General features: G+C 42.3%; 1 long non-coding RNA gene across 1 annotated transcript; it reads left to right on the top strand.

Moving 5' to 3' along the window:
• Positions 1-6,574: 6,574 nt before the first annotated feature.
• LOC107723278 (uncharacterized) lies at positions 6,575-17,139 on the top strand. The gene is made up of 3 exons (XR_001637910.1): positions 6,575-6,650; positions 9,754-9,757; positions 17,130-17,139. It is a non-coding gene; the product is annotated as an uncharacterized LOC107723278 (long non-coding RNA).
• Positions 17,140-18,683: the final 1,544 nt, after the last annotated feature.

Here is an 18,683-nt window from a genome sequence, read left to right on the forward strand (position 1 = left end):
GCGTCTAATTAGAGTTAAGCCAGTCGGCGTGGTAGCCCAGGCTCACATAGTCATAGCCCACTATTGTTAAGCGGGTCGGTGTGGTAGCCAAGGTTCACATAGCCATAGGCCACTAGCGTTAAGCCGGTCGGCGTGGTAGCCCAGGCACACATAGATAGTAACATGCGGTTCACATGGCTCTTCGGATCAGCAGCAGTACATATGTCTTGGCGATAGATCTGCTTGTTGGGGGGTGTTTTGTTCTTGTTTTGGCTTGTATTGTCCCTTCTATGTCTCCTGCTTTGTGGGGGGTTATTTCATATAGGGCTGTCACGATTATGAAATTTGCCTGACGATTAATTGTCTAAAAATAGTCACGGCAATTAATTGTCTGTTTTTATGGCTTTCATTATATAATTGATTAATTTAAGGGTTCAGTAAATAATTGCTCATTAATGTACAAAATTATTCAACCTCCAAATGTTACATTTTGTAGAGAATCTTTTGTTCGTTATAACCTCCAATAAACATTGCCTCTAAGTGCTTACAAGCTTCTACTCTGCTGGAATCTTAGCCCATTCTTTGAAAAAGCTTGAGAAAGCTTCCAGATCACTGATAATATACAGAGTTCTGGCATGAAACTCTAGATGGCGCAGTCCGATAGGTCTAGCTCAATCTGACCTGGCGACATCATCTTCACATGGCAGCTGATTGGTTCTCTCCTGTATCGGTAGCCAATGAGCTCGCTGCTCAACATTTAAATATATGACTAGTGCTTTCCATAGCAGTTGCAGCTTGCTTCAGAAACCCTCCCCCTTCCCCAGCTCCACCTGTATAGATCTGCAACGAGGTGATTCATGTATGCTATATTGGGTTATTTCATTAATGTTATATTTGCAGCAGCAATATTTCTTACACGCTGACAGCAGCATGTTGTGGATGTATTGGCAGTAGCAAGTCTCGGTACTTGCTCTGCCGCAGCAGCAGCAGCGTAGCAGATCTATTCCGCCAAGACCAAATACATTAACATTGTCATGTACATTACCATGTAAATCTTTTGAGAGTTGTCATGACAGAAATACATAGTTCTGGCATGAAACTCTAGATGGCGCCGTCCGATAGGCCTAACTCAATCTGACCTAATGACATCATTATCACATGGAAATGACAAAATTACAATTACAAGAAACTAACCCTAAATCAAATCATAATCTTAGCCCAATACTGAAATAAATAAACAGATAGATAGATAGATAGATAGATAGATAGACAGACAGACAGACAGACAGATAGATAGATAGATAGATAGACAGATAGATAGATAGATAGATAGAACACACTGGATTAAACATGAAATTTTATAAGCAGAAAAACTTGTACTCCAATAATCTTTGTTTATTTACAACTTTAAAAAAAATACATTTTAGTGTATAATCGGTGCATGTAGTTAATATTATTCAGTACTTATTTGTGTAGTTACATTGTAATAACATCACCTTAAAATAAAGTGTAACCCAGTATTTAGTGCATGACTAAGCAAAGCCTCTGTCTGTTGACGTCAAGCTAATCAGTCAAGTGAAATCAAACCAAATGACATACATCCACTGGCACATAGAGCCAAACACAAACACAATTCTCAGAGTGCTCTAAAGAAGAGCATAAAATTAGGACACACTGAGAGCATCCTCTCTTAAAGCAGTGCTTGACTAAGCCTAGTCAAAGGAAGCTTGAGTCCTCAATGAAAGGCAGCAGTAATCTTCCTCCTCTTCCACTGAACATGACGCCAAACAGCGATGACTGAACGGCTCATCCCCAACCGCTGTCCTGTCACATGCCTGCAGAGCCCATAACTCATGCAAATCCCTGTGTTTCTGACACGCATGATTATCGTGCTCTCAGGTGAGTGGTCCGGCGAGATGAATGACCGCGGGTGCGTGTTGTGCCAGTAGGTGAGCGCAGGTATTAATCATTTGTCTACTTGATACACCACACTCTCCTATACAGCCTTGCACCAAAGTCAAAATTGATGTTTAATTGGCCGAGCTATTCAGATATAGATCATGTTTTGATATGGATTATGATGGGGAAGGCGCTCTCACGCAGAATGAATGAATGGATGAACGTCACGCATAGAAATCATGTTCGGAATTACTGATGTGGCCTTCATGCCTAATAAACATCAGCCATTTCTCCGTCACCCATTCACCGCCAATACTGACACAGTGTCATTGAGTGACTATGAAAATTCAGCCATATTTGAGTAATTGAGACACCGAATTATTCAATTTGATTCATCTGAACCACCTAAATAAATAAATGTATTAGTGTTGACAATTTTAATGTAGTCCTAAAGTTTAAGTGATAGTTAAATACAGCTAAATATGGCACTCCCAAATTCACATAGTTCCCTGGAAATTCTCAAATTTTTGATGAAATCCATGTACTGTAGCATGTACACAATACTGAATAAATAAGTTGCTTACTCAGTGACAATAATTAGATGCACTAGATGAATAGCTGTGGTTGCTAAGTTGTTTTGGTAAAAAAAATATCTATGGTAACAACCAACACACATTTGCTATATCTTTGCTTTCCTTATAAAATGATCAATCGCTAAGAAGTGACTCCTTCAGAAGGATTAAGGGATTTGCTTCTGTGTTTCAGCCATTCAAAAACTCAATTTATTATTTTTTTCTCAAATGGTTTGGTTTAAACCTTAACCAAAATGCTATTTAGTCAAAGTGCACTCTGTCTCAGTTCTAGACTACAGTACAGTGCTGGATTGAGTTACATCATGCAACGTAAAAGAGTCTTTGAAACAGCTGAAAGAAACGGTGACTGTTTCTCATTTGCAGTTTCTTATAAATATCATGATGAACCAGATATACTGATGTTATTTCAGAGATTGTTTGTTGACACATGATTAAGATAAACTAAAAGTATGAAACGCAAATGTGTTACTCAGAATATATGAGCTGGGATAGGGAATGCTCATCTGATATTTAATGAGGGGAAAATTGTCTAAACAAATATGGGCACTACATATGAAACCACTTTCTTATGAAGGCATGGCTATGCGTTCATCCTGAATACAGCTCATTTACAGTCATCTCAAGGTGACAGAAGTTTCCCAGCAGTGCACAGATATCTCTACAACTCTCTTAACATTGAAGGTTTCAAATAGTCCAGCCTTTGTACAGTAAGTCCAACCCAGAACCATATGGACTGTTGTGCCATGCCATTTCACACAACAAACAAAGCCCACAGAACCTTCCAGAGAACAAGCCCAACAGCTCGTGACCTGAGAGACTTGTTTACCTCTCACAACATCCACATTAGCATGGACTCTTTGAGCAGCATGCCAACACAAAGTATACGGCTACTTGCTGTACAACACTTATGTAGTAGTGCCTGATACAGAACAAATGATCCTAATCCTATGCATTAGGAAAAATGAGTTGAAAAGTGTGGTAGGATCACAGAAAACCAAACTATAGATGCAAGATTAATCTTCTGAACAGCTGAACTTCACTCATTCAATATGCTCATTTCATCTTCCCACCATACTTTCACTGTAAAAAAAAAAGATTTTTAGTCTTTTTGTCTTGTTTTGCATTTACTTGAAAAGCAAAATGACTTAAGATATTAAGTCTTGTTATTTATCAACAACACTATTTTAAAAATCTCAAAAAGAAGAGTTTATGCTTAAAACAAGAAAAAAATATCTGCCAACGGGGTGGGAAAAATTAACTTTATACAAAGGGGGAAAATGAATATTTTTCTTAGTCTACTGGCAGATTTTTCTCTCTTTTTTTTAAGCATACACTCATTTAATTTTGACAAATTTGTCAGAAAACAAGAATTATTATCTTTATTTTCCTTCTCAAGTAAATGCATCTTGATTTAAAAATGTCTATTTGTACTAGAAAACAAGAAAAAATACTGAGCAATCATTTTTATTACACTGTAAAAATGTTTTGTCCAGTGAAAAATGTTCATCTAAATTTTATAGTAACTAATTTATTAAAAGTAACATTATTTGATATGACTAAATCAACCTGATTACAGTAGGTCACTGTCACAAAGCTCATTTCTAAGATTCAGGGTAACAGCTGCACTGTAACTACTAATAAAACACACGCTCTACAAGCTCAACTCTTCAATCAGAGCAATGTCTGCAAAGCGATCCAGCCAGAAATAAAATCACGAGTGACCCACCATTCTGGAAATGTTGTCTTCTCTCAAACTTTCCAATCGCTGCTGATTGTATTTTCCAGCGTCCTTCCTTTTGCGCACTTGATCTCCTGTTCACTCGCGCTGGAAAGTTCCTCTCGCCTCCCGTATGCTAATCATTCTTCACGAGTTGAAGGAAGACAGAGGAAGAGGAGAGACGCGGAGACAGCCGGAGAAGGAAGAGAGCATATAACGGTTGAAGGCAGGCAACCAATTGGCCTGGAGCTCTGAGAGAGAGAGAGAGAGAGAGAGAGAGAGAGAGGAATGGGGAAGCACCAATGAGGCGGAGCAAAAAGGATGCGAGGACGCGGCCGCCACAGAGAAAGAAAGAAAAAGAAAAGAAAAACCGCTGTACGTGAGTCAGAGCCGAAATGTGAAGCGCTTACCCTCGGCGTGATGCCTGCATCCTCAGCTTAGCGCCCAGACCTCCACCCATCCGCCAAGACAATAAAGCATTGGGTCTCCTGGTGCCACGGTGCGCGCGCGTGAGGTTGGGCGAATGATTAGGATGCGTTTGCCTTCCCTGTATCATGGACTAAATTTTCTCCATCTCTCTCCCTCGCTCGGTGTGTGGCGTGTTCGCGTGTGTAGCTGCAGACTGTCTGCTCGCAGCATCACTGCCACCCATAGGCCTCGCGGTCTGAGGGCTGCGCGCGCGTGTGTGTGTGTGTGTGTTCGTGCTTTATTTGGGCTAGTTTCAGGGAATCTCATGCATACGTCCATCATTTGCATGCAGAAGAGAGAGGGACTCATTAATGTCGTCCTCACTCAGAGTCAGGGCTGTGAGCGCTGGCAGAGCACCAGCAGCGTGGAGCGGTAAGATAAACTGGCTTAAGATGCAGCCAGCTCACACACACACCGCCAGCCAACTTCCCCTGCCATGGCAGAGATCTGTCTCCTCCCAGACAGAAGCGATGCTATCCATATATCTGCTCCACATCCACACAGTCCATGTGTTGGGCTGGTAAGTGATATCCCAGCTGTTTTATGAATGTTTTGATAACGTTCCCGTTAAGTTATGAAAACATTCTCTCTGAAGTTCAAAATGTCAAATTTTTAAAATGTTTTTAAACGTTTTATAGCAAAATCGTTAATGTAAAGATCTTTATAATTTTGCTAATATTATGGGAATGTTATTTTCGAATGTTCTCTGAACGTTTTATAACAAGTAGCTAGTAGTAATGTTTAAAAAACGTTGATGAATATCGAAATAAGAATGTTTCAGAAAAAAAAGTTCCTTAAATGGTGTTAAATAATGTTTTTGTGCTAACGATTTGGGAACGTAATGCAGATAACTTACTCGGTTACAAACGTAACCTCGGTTCCCTGAGATACGGGAACGAGTACTGCGTCTTTGCTAGACGCTATGGGAAAAAGTCATTTTTTCTCCTGAACTGAAGCCTTTTTCAATCACACAGTGAAACTGCAAGGCCATTGGTTCATGCAGTATGTTTTAAAAAACGAACCAATGGCTCGGCAGTGGTGCTGCACAAACCTATGGCAGCGAAGCCCGCCAAAGCCCACCAGAATGGGCGGAGTCATCTGGCTATATAAGCGGCCGCCTCGCCATAGGATTCAGGTTACTTCGACTGAAGCGACAACTGAGTCGTGCAGCTGCATGGCATGGTTAGCAATGCAGTACTCGTTCCCGTATCTCAGGGAACCGAGGTTACGTTTGTAACCAAGTACGTTCCCTTTCGATACTACACTCGTACTGCGTCTTTGCTAGATGCTATGGGAACAGTACAATCACGCCGTGCCATGACAGAGGAACGACAATGATAATTCTTGTCTTAAGCACCTCAGGGCCCAAGAGAACAAGAACAATAAATTCCTCCAGGCTTAACAGGCTAAGCCTCATGAAGGCCTCACCTAGCTGAGTGATCGTTCCAGAAGACTCAGCATCAGCACCCATGGGGGCCGAGAGCGCACAAGTAAGCTCTCTGAAAGGTCTGGGCATATTACATCCAAACTGCGCTCAGAGCGAACTGCGCGCCATTTAAGCAGAAAGAACCCTAGCCTGCAAGGCAGGGACATCCAGGTTATAGAACCTAGCAAAAGTGGATGGCGAGGCCCAGCCGGCCGCCGCACAAATTTCTGCAATGGTCACGCCTCTAGACCACGTCCATGAAGAGGCGAATGCCTCTAGTTGAGTGGACTCGTACTCCAACTGGGCATTGTAGGCCTAGAGAACAGTAGGCTAGCAAAATAGCGTCGATTACCCATTTAGAAAGTCTCTGCTTCGACCGTGTGTCCTTTAGCGCGGCCACCGAAGCAAACAAAGAGCTGTTCCGACTGCCTAAATTTGGCGGAACGCTCGATGTAGACCTTCAGAGCCCTAACTGGGCAGAGTAAATTCAACTCCTGGTCCTCCTCCGAGGGAGGAAGCGCAGAAAGGTTGATAACCTGTGCTCTGAATGGAGTCAAGAGCACCTTAGGTACAAAGCCATGCCTTGGTTTCAGGATGAACTTGGAGTCGCCAGGCCGGAATTCGAGGCAATTAGGGCTTATAGAAAGTGACTGCAAAGTCCCCCACTCGCTTGACCGATGTTAGCGCTAGTAGCAGAGTGGTTTTAAACAACAGGGACCGAAGGTCGATGGACTGCAGCGGCTCAAAGGGAGGGCCCTTCAAGGCCCTCAGAACAGTGGGCAGGTCCCACGTAGGGACAGTGAGAGGCCGGGGCGGATTTAGCCTTCTGGCTCCTCTCAGAAAACGAACAACAAGGTTGTTCCTGCCGACCGATTGACCCGCTATAGGGCGTGAGAAGCCGCTATTGCCGCCACATAGACCTTGAGCATGGACGGGGAGAGACCCTTGTCCAACAGCTCCTACAGGAAGGACAGTATCATCGATATGTCGCAAGTGAGCGGTTCCTCGCCGCGGTTTGAGCACCAGGCAGAGAACACTGGCCATTTAAGGGCATAGAGGCGTCTTGTCGTCGGAGCTCTAGCCTGAGAAATGGTGTTCAATACACACTCTGGGAGACTAATAGGCTCCCATCGAGTGGCCACAGGTGCAAGGCCCACAGCTCTGGCCTGGGGTGCTATATCGTCCTGTTTGCCTGGGAAAGGAGATCCCGCCTCAGGGGAATAGGCCACGGGGCTGCTATTAGCAGCTGTGACGGCTCTGACAACAAATGCTGGTTTCTCCAGAGCGGAGCCACCAGGAGCACTTTGCGTTTCTGTTCCCTGATCTTCCTGATTACGTGTGGAATCAGGGCAACCGGGGGAAAAGCGTAGAGAAGGAGGTTGGGCCAGTCGTGTGCCAACGCATCCTTGCCCTTGGAAAAATAGATTGGGCAGTGAGAATTGTCTTCTGAGGCGAAGAGGTCTACTTCTGCGCTGTCAGAAATGGTGTTCAATACACACTCTGGGAGACTAATAGGCTCCCATCGAGTGGCCACAGGTGCAAGGCCCACAGCTCTGGCCTGGGGTGCTATATCGTCCTGTTTGCCTGGGAAAGGAGATCCCGCCTCAGGGGAATAGGCCACGGGGCTGCTATTAGCAGCTGTGACGGCTCTGACAACAAATGCTGGTTTCTCCAGAGCGGAGCCACCAGGAGCACTTTGCGTTTCTGTTCCCTGATCTTCCTGATTACGTGTGGAATCAGGGCAACCGGGGGAAAAGCGTAGAGAAGGAGGTTGGGCCAGTCGTGTGCCAACGCATCCTTGCCCTTGGAAAAATAGATTGGGCAGTGAGAATTGTCTTCTGAGGCGAAGAGGTCTACTTCTGCGCTGTCGAAGACTTCCCAAATTTTTTTAACTGTCTGCGGATGAAGCATCCACTCCTCTAAGGGGACCTTGCTTCGTGACAACATATTCGCTCCTCGGTTCAATATGCCCGGAACGTGTGCTGCTCTCAGCGAACGTAAGTTTAGCTGGGCCCATTCCAAGAGGCACTCTACTAGTACAAGGAGCCGCTTAGAGGATAGTCCCCCGTTGTGATTTATGTAGGACATTTCAAGTGGCTGAGGAGAAGGGCTTATGAGATAGTGACTCCGCCTCCGACTGGGCCAGAATGAGAAAGTCGTCGAGGTAGATGAGAACGTGGATTCCAGTCTGTCTTAGAGGGGAAAGAGCCGCATCCATGCACTTCGTGAAAGTGCGTGGAGCCAGGGACAGCCCAAAGGGAAGGACCGTATATTGATAAGCCACCCTTCGAAGGCGAATGTCAAGAATTGCCTGTGATCGGGGGCTATTTGGATATGAAAGTAGGCGTCTTTCATGTCCAGATTTGCGAGAGGATCTGTTTCAGCGTAATCATCTTGAATGGCCGTCTCATGAGGGCGCGATTCAGACGTCCGAGATCGAGGATGGGCCGTAGGCCGGCATCCCTTTTGGGGTCGAGGAAGTAACGGCTGTAGAAGCCTGACTCGCTCTGGGCCAGAGGAACCACCTCTATGGCTCCTTCCCAGCAGATTCTTTACTTCGGAGTGCAGGACTTGTGTGTCGTTGCTCTAACTGAAGTGGGGACCACTCTGCTGGGGGTCTTTGAGCGAATTGGAGTGAATAACCTCGCTTTATTATCCCCAAAACCCAACCTGACACTCCGGGGATGACCTGCCAGGCCTTGACCAGTGTGACAAGAGGTAGGATTGGTTCTGGAGGCGGGTCGCCTTGGGGGACCCGGTACTCACGACAAGTAGAAGAGGAATTTGCTCTTAATTTTGTTTGTCTTATTTCTCGCTATAACAGCGACCAGTTGTGTGAGTGCTTTTTAATGAGCCCAGTATTCACAACAGAGATCACAACAAACGCATTGTCATCGGCACCCGGAACTGGATGGTGTGCTTGGAGGCATTACAGAGGCCGTTTGGGGGAGCTAGACCCAATGCTCTCGTAACGAGAGCAGTCAGCCCCTGTGGGCGTGGCCCATACATGTCTGAAGCTGTCAGTGGTAATCATTAGTAACAGCATTCCCTTTCAATCCACCTAAAAAGATCAAAACCGCTCATTAAAAGAGGGGTACTGATGATCTTTGTGAAAACACACAGACAGATCAAAAGTGCTGTGCGCATTCTCTCAAATCCGCTCGTAGCGGACGAGTGGAGGGCGGGGTCACCCCCGTGAGCACAGCAGAGTGAGACACACGCTCTTGTAGCAGTCTGTCAGTGAGCACAGTCCCGGCGTGGGCATGGGCGTGGCCCGGACGAGCGACGCACTCAACTCAAAGCTGTCAGCGATATGAAGTCATTGGTGACAGCCGTTCTGCTTTGAAGGATTGAGCCACTCGACGAAAGCGAGAGGCGCTGATCCTCACGTGCAAAACACGCTGGCCGATCAAAGAGCTGCACACTCCACGTGTGACTCACGCGGGAGCCGTGCCGGCGTAAAAAACACTCAAGCCCGATCGTTCAACCCGCGCATTCGCTGTTTCTTTCTCCGATGTAACTGGGAGGGGAGAAACGCGAGAGCAGGGACAGACTCACGCTTCAAAAGTGAAAGCAGCCTCTGCGACACAAGGGGCGCTCATCCTCGCGTGTAACACAGACACACATACATACACACACACACACACACACACACTGGCGGATCAAGTGAGGCATGTGATGTGTGTCAGCGTAAGATCACTCAAGCCTGATCGCTCAAACCGCAAATTCGCCATTTCTTCCTCCGAGGTAACCGGGAGGGGACCAACGAGTGAAGCAGGAACAGACTGGGGCTTTAGAATGAAAGCAGCCTGTCTGAGCGTAGCTTCAGTGCTGCACACACAATGCGAAACTGTCAGCAACAGAGAGGTGACAGTGTTCTGATCCACCCAGGAGGTTAGAGCCGCTCGATGTAACGAGGGGCGCTAATTCTCACCTGTAAAACACACCAGCGGATCAAAGTGCAGCGGGGAGAGTGGGCACACGGGCTCTGTGCCGGTGTGCGATCGGTCAATGATTGCTCAGACCCGTGGCTCTGCTGTTTCTATCTCCGAGCTTTGCTGAGAGAGGAGAAACGCGAGAGCGGGTCTGCCTTCGTTAGAAGGCGGGGCGCGAGCGGAGAGGGGTAAGACTCATGCTCTCAGCGAGGGCATTCCGTCTCAGTGAAGTGCAGTCTCTGCGTGGGGGCTGCCCAGACATGCGACGCACTCACTACTCCTCTGCATCATGCAGGGCTCCCTGCATGAGCCACACTCGCACCGCGACATTTGCAACAACGTCGCCAGAATTTTTGCTCTTTTAAGAACTTACGTCTTAGAAATAAGCTATTTTAGGCTCGCCGGATGGCGGCAGGGGAATTAGCTGGAATCTCTGCTGCTATGACGCTAAAGGCAGTGGGAGGAGCGGCAAATCAGCCGAGCTGAGAGATCGCTGGTCCAGCTTTATCCGGCTCTTCAGTCAGCGGAGATCGCAAAGAACGTCGTCATTGCTGAAGGAGAAGAAATCTGAATCCTATGGCGAGGCAGCCGCTTATATAGCCGGATGACTCCACCCATTCTGGCGGGCTTCGCTGCCATAGGTTTGTGCAGCACCACTGCCAAGCCATTGGTTCGTTTTTTAAAACATACTGCACGAACCAATGGCCGTGCAGTTTCACTGCGTGATTGAAAAAGGCTTCAGTTCAGGAGAAAAGGGACTTTTTCCCATAGCGTCTAGCAAAGACGCAGTACGAGTGTAGTATCGAAAGGGAACTTTAAACAAACATTCTATTAATGTTTCTGGAATAACGTTTATGTTCTAAGAATGTTTTGATAATGTTCCCATTATGAAAATATTCTTTCCGAAAGCTCTCTGAACATTAATGAAACAATCTTTATAATTTTGCAAACATTGAATGTTATTTGTGAATGTTCTCTGAATGTTTTATAACAAGTAGCTAGTAGTAATGTTAAAAAAAGAAAGAAATTAGATGAACATCCAATAAAGTTTAAAATAAAACACTCCTTGAATGATGTACTAATAACATGTTGTGCTAAAATTTTGGGAAGTTTATTAAAGACCAGATATTTTTAAATAAACTTTCTATTAATGTTTCTGGAATAATGTTTATGTTCTAAGAATGGTCTGATAACGTTCCCTTTAAGTAATGAAAACATTATTTCTGAATTATTTCTGTTTTCCGAAAATTCACAACATCCAATTTTTTCTTGATTATGCAAACATTAGCAAAAACATTTAGGGAATGTTCAATTTGATTATTTTGTAAACATTATGGGAACATTAGTTCTGAATGTCCTCACAATGTTTTGAAATAAGTAGTAATAATGTTTAAAAAAAAAATAAATAAATAAATAAACATTAGGTGAGAGTCCAAATAGGAACACTTCAGTAAAAAAAAGGTTCAAATAACATTTTTGTGGTAACGTTTTGGGAACATCATTAAAAATCAGATAACTTTAAACAAACATTCTATTAGAGAATGAATGTTTTGATGACATTCACATTCATTTATGAAAACGTGAATGTTCTCTGAATATTTTCTCTTCTTCATGTGAACATTATAGAACATATTAAGGGAAAGTTAAATTTGATAATTTTGAAAGCATTATGGAAATGTTACATTTGGAAGTTCTCTATAGTTTGAGACAAGTAGTTAGTATTATAGTTAAAAAAAACATTAGATGAATGTCCAAATAAGAATGTTTCAGAAAAAAATTCTTAAATAATGTACAGTGGGTAAATAAAAAAACCCTCTTGATGCTGGTGGTTTACTACAGGAAGGGACTGTTACAGGAACGTTAGGTACTTTAACAGTTTTGAAAGTTGTGAGTTGTGAAAATTAGGCTACATGATTTATGAGCTTTATACGGTGTGTGCCATTGTAAAGACTGTGGCATCTAACCTGATTAAGGTCTATAGCTCTGATTTCAAAATAGCATAAAGGGAAATTTGGTTGCAAATTTTTTTATTTTGTTTTTGGTTAAAAATTAAATAATATTATTTCAGTCAGGACCACTTTTTCAAAGTATATTTAATACAATTATATAGTATACGGTTAGTGTTGGCGGTATGGTTCTGTTCTGGGCAAAACTCCCCACGCCTATCCATGCAGCCATGGGGACAGAGCGTGGAGAGCAGCAAGTAAAACCCCCCTGGGGTACAGAAAAGATCCAGTATATGCATACATAATTACAATTCACAATTTACATGAGTTGTAGAAAATACAAAATTCATGATAGAGAATGCTTGCAATATAGTTAACTGTATGCAAGAGAAAAAAATAAATTACAGGTTCAGTTAGGTGGAGTTGGGGTTGGAGGAGGGAGTTGATTTGCGAGCAGCGATGCGATAGAAGAGATGCTGGAGAATGGGAATTTAAATGAACCGCTGTGATAAGTGTCAAAACTGCATTGGTACACGTCAGGAACAGCTGACTATCAGCTGTTGTGAACTTGACTGACATGGCCTGCCTGAACTAATGCGATGCTTGATGTTTGGGTGATAATATGGCATTTCAACATGTGATTTTTATAAGCATCATGAGCTGTTAACAGTAGCTAATGTGTGCCTGTCACGGTGCGCTACTGTGAGGAGCACGGAGACGAAGGAGGACGAGGAGATGAGGAGTGGAATTCAAACATATAGATTTTAATCATATCCAGGGAACAAGGAAAACACACGTAGCAAGGGTTGACATATACAATACCGGACAGCAAACTCAAACCAGGAAACCATTAAATACAGGACTAGAGGAGGGATGCAATGAGGAACACCTGAAATCAATGACATAATGAACATTGGAAACACCTGGGACAAATAAACCTAATCAGGGAAACGGAACAGGAAGACCAAATAAGGGCAAAAGGAAACATAGGAAGCAAAACACACACAAAAATACACGTAACAGAGTCTGACATTACTCCCCCCTCCCGGAAGGCGCATCCCGCGCCGTAACATTTCCAGCAGGGAGGGGGTTGGGCGCCCTGGAGGCTGGTACAGGACTGGGACACGGGGAATACCTCCAGGGCGGATCAGGGAGTCCAGGGTGTCATGGCGGCACAGGGAGCTCAGGGACCATGGCGGAGCAGGGAGCTCGTCCCGGAAGGCGCATCCCGCGCCGTAACAATTCCACCAGGGAGGGAGGGTGGGTGCCCTGGAGGCTGGTGCAGGACTGGGACATGGGGAATACCTCCAGGGGGGCGGATCAGGCAGTCCAGGGTGCCATGGGGGCACAGGGAACTCAGGGGCCATGGCGGAGCAGGCAAACTAGGAAGCCATGGCGGGGCAAGCAGTTCAGGAGGCCATGGCGGATCATGTGACACTGAAGACTGGAGTAATGATGCCGAAAATTCAGTATTTCACAATATTACTGTTTTTTACTCTATTTTGATCAAATAAACACAGCTTGCTTTGTATTTTCATGCTTATGAGATCAATAATGTCAGTTTCCATTGGAATCAGTTGTTGCATTGAGGTCATTGTGTGCACTATAATCTGCCATCTATGTACAGTAGAATGTTCCAAATCACTCAGAGATTGTTTCAGTTTTAATTCTGTGGTTACATTGCCATTCTATTGTCAGCTCAGTTGTCATTTGTTTTAAGTTATTATGTGTTTCATTCATAATAAATACATTATAATATAAATTCAACTCAAGAATGCATTTTTTCTTCTGACAATCCAGTTTATTTTTCTTTAATCCAGATGCTGAAAAGTAAAAAAATTATTAAATGAGATTAGAAGGTAATTACAAAACCTGATATATGTGAACACGACATCAAATAACTGACAGGGAAGTGATTAAAGATAAAGTGCTTGGTTTTGCATGAGATGGAGTGATTGTGCGTGGATGTGATCACTGGGCTGTTCATCATCCTGACACTAAGTTGTGTGGTAACTGTGACAGATGCATGCAGGAGCTCTGCTTCAACCAGAAAACACCAAACATTCCCCTCATACTGACACAAGAACACCTTCACAGCAGTATGTGAGCATGCTTTTTTTAGTTTTTTCATTTTGCCGCTGCATCTGAATATGAACATCTGTGAGATGTAGTCAATCAAAACAGTTTTGAGGTTAAATGATTTAGTTTTGTGTGTCTGGAAAATGTGATATATGACATTGTATTATGGTGAATATCAAATTTTTTTGTGAGCGTGTCTTTTAATGTGGATTTATAGAAACATTAGTGTTTTTAAATTTGTGGTGTAATATATATATATATATATATATATATATATATAATAAAATCAATAATTTTATTTTGGTCCTCACAGACAACTTTTCACAAAATAAATAAATAAACATAATTACCGAAAAAGGTGTAGGCTGAAGCCTTGCTTATTATGCCTACCCTTTATACATAATTAACTGATGAGCGACACTTTTCACTAAGAAATACAAGATAAACATGTTACATAAACATTACCCCAAATGTACATACATAATTCAAAACAACATAACAAAAATACACATTACAACTATTACTTCAATATTGTAACAATACATTCACAATTATTGATACTGAGTCATATAATTATTTATAATCAATAGTGTCAAACGCTTTTTTTAAATCTAGGAACACCCCCACAGTATATTCATTATTATCCATTGAAGAAGAAATCTCTTCTACCAGTTCCATCACAGCCATCGAGGTCGACCTGTTTGTTCTAAAGCCATACTGATGATCACTTAATCATTTGTGTTTGTCTATAAAATTATCAAGCCTGCGCACAAATATTTTCTCTCGAATTTTTGAGAACTGAGCTTAATGCGCATTTGCTTCGGATGTGTGCACTCAGAAAACCGTATATCAGAAGATTTAACTGAAGAGCGTGACCGCGATAGACATGATATTCAAGACCAAACAGATGTTTAATTTTGGCTGAGTATCTGAGGCAGGGTTGCCAGGTTTTCACAAGAAAATCGCTACTCAAAACTAGCCCAAAACTAGCCCAATCGCGTTTCGAGGGGGTCCCCAGTTAAAAATTGCGTTCCGGGGGTAAAATACACGTTTTTTGGCGGGGTTCCCCTGCTAAAATTCGCATTCCAGGGGATAAATATCATGTTATTGGAGTCGATTCAACCCGCGGACATGAAAAAACCGTGGCAACAGTGTTAAAGTAGCCCAATTCCACGGGATAACCGCAAACTTGGCAACACTGATCTGAGGCACCAGCTGTAATTGCACAGCCCTTTTCTGGAAAAGTGGGCGGGGTGCAGCAGCTCATTTGCATTTAAAGATACATGCACAAAACGTAAAAAATAGTCAATTTTAACATGGAATAATAAAATATCTGTGGGGTATTTTGAGCTGAAACTTAACATTCTAGGGACAAACTAATATTACATCTTGTAAAACGGGGCATAACTGATACCCTTTAAGAAAAATTTGCAAGAACATTAGCCAAATAACTGAGAAAAAACTGCATCATTAATTTTAATTTCATTGTTTACTGGTTAAAACTGGCTATGGTGGTGCCTTTCTTATCATATCCTTTTGCATTGGTGGACTGATGCCAAAGGTTTCTGATTGCTCGTGGAGTGGACAGCGCCTGGTGCTGAAAGCTGCAACCTCAGAGCTGTGATGTTAATGGGCAAGACAGTGAGAGGAGGAGCCCTATGGTAACGGAAAATCAGACCACATTCACCAATATTGAGCTGAAAAAATAGCTGAAACAGAGCTGTAAATGGAAATTGTTTGAGAAATACAGCAGATGAGTGTAAATAGGTTGTGTTTTGAAGGAGTGGGGCATTCTGGCTTTGATATGAGGAGGGCTGTACAGCTACAGCACACATGTATTTTAGGAACTAGGTCAGGTTTTATAGCCTGCCACACAACAGACAGCAAGCAAAAATAGACATTTAGTTCACATGACATTTGTGCCACTTACAGCTGAAATCAAATGCAACTGCTTAAGATTAGTGAATCGAACATTACCATATTCAGAACGTAAATTTACCATAGCAAAGACGATTAAATGATTTCATGCTCACAGTAACTGGGGAATGCAAAGTATTGAAATAACAAGCAGTTCATTTCGAGACTGGCAATCAGAAGACCTGAATAATTCCTATATTTCAGCTTCTGTTTGACAAGAGGGCGTGTGAGAATTTTATTCAGCATCCTATTGTGGGTTTGAATTAATAATACAAATGTATTAAAATTCCTATATGCTTTTTGTGCAAGCATGGCTGATTTGATACAGAGTAGGAGTTTTATGCACATACCAGGTACGAGAATCACCCAATCAGGCTGCAGTGTTTTACTAGTGAAATGCAATGGAGGCCCCTGTTTAGCCCTCTTGCTAATCGTTGTTGGATGCTGGAATAATAAAGCATGCAGACGGTTCCAAAGCACAGCGACTACAGTCAACTCACCAAAATAAACGTCTGTGCTAATAATGTTTCACACTCCTACTCGTCCAACCCCCTAAACACACACACACACACACACACACACACACACACAACTTCTCTGTCTCTCTCCTTTGCTGCCTCCAAACCCATGGCATATGACCTTCTGTTAAATAGATAAAGAATGCGCTTATCAGTCATGCAAATGAGGCTGAATTCATTTTGCACAACAGATGGTCTCATAGATAATGATGATGAAGCAGAGAAAATTAAATGTCTCTTGTGTGGTGGTCATGGCAACAGAGCCCAGAGTAATATCAATAACAAGCACGGCGCATAATAAGGTTGTCAGTCCTGCTAATCAAAGTCTAATCCAGGGAAACCCTTGCAAGTTTGCCACGGGTCCTTCTGATGCTTCTCTTTTAGTCAAAATATACAGCATCTATCTACTCTGATGCTCCTGGTAAATATCATGAGAATGATTTTTATTATTGTTAGTCACCATATTGCATGGAACGTCCATGTTGATTGGAAATAATCATAATGTCTTGGGTCAAGCATTCAAAGTAATTGTGCATTTAATGTGGAAATATATTTAATGTTTTAAATTAAAATACAATTCCATTATAAGTGGAATAGGCTATGTTTGAGAGAATGCAATTTATTTGCTTGACTATAATTATTCAGTTAGCAGAGTTTATTTTTTTGTGCTTTTGTTTTTGTTCCTGTATGGAAACTTGGCTAAGTATGGTATTTATAATCCACTTTACTGCCATAACATGACATTTTTAAGTGAAAAAGTTTTAATGAGAAAAAAAGTAGAGTGAGGCTTTATTTTAGACAATTTGATGAAATTATGATATTGAAGGCATTTTTTTATTCATTAGAATAATAATACACTTGTTGATTTAAAAAAAAAAACTAACTAAATAAAATAATATCATAAAACACCAATACTGAATTGGCTGATTAATAAATTCATAATAATGAAAAAAAAAGTTTCTGTTGTCTCACTTCAGTGATGACAGCCATACATCAGTGTGTATTTAAGTATATGAATTAGTGAACTTAGCTAGTGAATAAACAGCTCATTTAAGTTCATTAGTTAATAGCAGCAGTGTAGTTAATTCCAGTGTTAATGAAATATAATTACATATAGTAAGGCATTTATGATAGAAAACTAGGGTAATTTGTAACTTATTTGTGTAACTTGTTTTAAGGTGTTGGTTATGGGGTGTTTAGTGGTCCACATTTTCTTTTTTTCTATTTGCTAATGCTTTTAAAAGTGATCTTGAACCACTGACCAAGAACCACTGTTTTGAGGCAACTGAAATGTCTATGCTAATTAGCCCCAAAACATTCATCATCCCCCTCAATTTTTCCTCTCAGACATAGAATTGATGCAATAAGCAAGGCCCTGCTGCCCCCTACCTGCTCATGCGATTCCTGTTGTGGTCAGTCCTCAAAGCACTTCCTGTGAGATGAGTCAGCGATTTGCTGATGGAGTGACGCATGTGTCTGCCAGTCTGGCTGCTTTCATTAGCTCAGCGCTGGCCGTTAACCTCCGCTCAACCACACCATTAGACACTGGCACAGAGTGCCAATGAAGGACGGAAGAACTGATTTACTGTGAGATGTAGAAGGTTGAGAATGACAGTCAGGGATGAGGAAATATAAATGGTTTAGAAAGTGATGAAAGCAAGTGAAGAATAGTACAGATACAAACTACACAAGGACACGCTGGAGGAAAAGACAAGGAAGGTTGAAAGACATATGCACAATGTGAGAAAAAACAGATGGAGAAAACGTTCAATGAGAACAACGATCCACATAGTATTCACAGGTTTTCAGGTGGCCTTCACAAAACAGTATACACCATTGATATGTACTAGCATAACGCTCAGCCCTAAAACCGCTCAGTGTTAAATCATTAAGGCATTATAGACTTTTATTACTCTTTGGAACATTTCTTGAACCATTCTTAATATTTGCAAACCAGTATGTGCATTTCTCAAAACAATTCGTACAACAGCACAACACAATGGATTACTTGCAAAAGCCTGTAACTTGCTCAAAATCCTTAGTTTATCTCTCAAAAGTAAATATGTATGTCAATGCACATATCAGTGCCATCAGAATGACAAGTCCTTGTGTCATTGATCATGAAAAAGATTATGCTTAGCCATGTTGTCAATATAACAGTGTACTGTGTCAGTATTTCCTCATATAAACTATGGCTACAGTTTTG

Source organism: Sinocyclocheilus rhinocerous, unplaced genomic scaffold (assembly GCF_001515625.1).
Source record: "Sinocyclocheilus rhinocerous isolate Xijiao unplaced genomic scaffold, SAMN03320098_v1.1 scaffold364, whole genome shotgun sequence".
Taxonomy (NCBI): domain Eukaryota; kingdom Metazoa; phylum Chordata; class Actinopteri; order Cypriniformes; family Cyprinidae; genus Sinocyclocheilus; species Sinocyclocheilus rhinocerous.